We start from the raw sequence: 2,033 nt of genomic DNA, 5'->3' as shown, positions 1-2,033 counted from the left end.
CAGTGCTGTGTCCTAACCTGTTGCGCCACCAGGGAGGGCCTAAAGTATAATATTCTAAAAATTATCTCATTTTAACTGTTAGAGCAGCTCAGAATAGCTGTTGTTAACCCTATTTTACAGATGATCTGGGCTTAAGAAGTGCCTTCCATTGGAAGAAGCAGAACTAGAATCCAGGTTTTTGTTTTCCAGTCCAGCCCAGTTGTCCCAAGCCAGTCTGTCTCCCTGCTGCTTTCCAGGGCGTGGGGGAAATAATGAAAGTCAAAACAAAATAGAAGTTTAGGCCAAAAGGAAACCTTGAGAGTTAAGTTCAAACCTTTCATTCAACACAAAACATTTCAGATTTGGGGCCTGCCTTAAAGGCAGTGATATCAAATTATCAACCACTGCAGCATGAGTTCAAAACCTGGCCAGGGAGGCGACCCACATGGCACAGCAGACTGTCCCCACTCTCTCTCAGGTGAATCCTCTCACCTTGCTCACACCTCTGGCCTGTACCCAGTTTTTGTACACACAAATAAATCTTCAAAAAATTTTTTTCAAGTTTTTTTAAAAAAAGTGTGGTTAGTTCCTAAATAGATCTGCTAGTAAAAATGGCCATTACCATTTGGTGACTTCTATGTGTGGGGCCAAGTACCTGACACCATCACCTCATTCAGTCCTCATCAAAAGCATGGACTTTAGATACTGTTCTGTCCCGATTTTCCAGTGCTCAGGAAGGGTTAAGAAACAGGTTTCTCCCAAGGAGCCTGAGCTAGCAACTACCGTGCTCCCATACCTCCTCGGTCATTCCATGACTTCATGAGGGCTTGTATACTCACTGCTAGCTTGGTCTGAAAGGGTTGAACAAGTGTTGTCTTTTTTTTTTTTTTTTAAGGCTTTGAAAATTAAGCTCAATTTAAAGAATGGAAAGATTCTAATCCAAACACGTGGGGCACCTCATGCTTTTGTGCTAAGCGCTAAGCGCATAAACATGTATGTGCCTTCTACAGTAGAGGAACTTATCTTTGACTCTTCCTGAAAGTCCACCAGAGTAGTTAACATGTGTACAAACTTCTAACTGCCTGGAAGGAGGGGGCCAGCCAAAGAGGAATGTAGTTCATCTTTTAGGGAAATACTGAAGAAGAGATCTGCTTTGAGGAAACATGCATGACATCAGAAGCCTCCTCAAGACTTTCCTTTTATGATCTTGTAAATGGTCATTCCTGAGCCCTCCCAAGTGTGTCTGCATTTGTTGTAGGGATAGATTTACACAGACAGGTGGAAGGGTCCCGACTTTAGGGTTATAAACAGCTGTGGAGGCCTGGGCAGCTCAGTCCCGATGGCCAAGGATGTGGCGGTTCCCCACAGTAAACCAGCCTTAGAACAGGCCCTCAAATCGGAACGACTGTAATTTTGGTCTAGTGCACGCACCACTCATGATAACCAAATAGTAACATTAAAATTAAAGAATTTCCCTCTCTTTAAAAGGGATTATGTCAGCGTGCTTCCCTTTGCTGACTCGTAGTGTTTTAGGCTGTCGGGTTTTTAAACGAGTCACACAGTAGGTAGTCAAATAAATGTGGAGTCGTAGCACTAATTTTCACCCCTTCAGGAGTTTAACCTTACTATCCCACTATGAATAAGGCAAATAAATGAATGGTAACCACGACAACTGCCCACGATTTGTGCACTCCTACTCGCCCAGATCAAGCTTTTCCCTCTAGCAGGTAACTTTTTTAAGTGACAGCGAGCACAACTTGTACCCCACGCGGGGCAGGTTTGTCCTTTGTCCAATCATCTCCGAGATTGGGGGCTGGGGGAGGGGAATTTCCCTAAACCTTAGCGGACCAGGAAGGGGGCGGGCTTAGGGTAAGCAGGGGCCTTCCCAGCCCGTAGTGACGCCGCACGGTGCTTGGCACTCTAGGGAGCCAATAAGAACGAAAAGAGCCGTTTGAATCGGCCAATGCAGGCGGGGTGGGGGCGGGGTTTGAGAGTCTATAAAGGCGGTGGCCGGCCAGGCAGGCGGTGGCGGAGGCTCCGGCAGCGGTTGCGGT

The sequence above is a fragment of the Condylura cristata genome, unplaced genomic scaffold (genome assembly GCF_000260355.1).
Source record: "Condylura cristata isolate star-nosed mole 26May11 unplaced genomic scaffold, ConCri1.0 scaffold00038, whole genome shotgun sequence".
Classification (NCBI taxonomy): domain Eukaryota; kingdom Metazoa; phylum Chordata; class Mammalia; order Eulipotyphla; family Talpidae; genus Condylura; species Condylura cristata.
The sequence above is the reverse complement of the archived record's forward strand: the minus strand, read 5'-3'. Positions refer to the sequence as shown.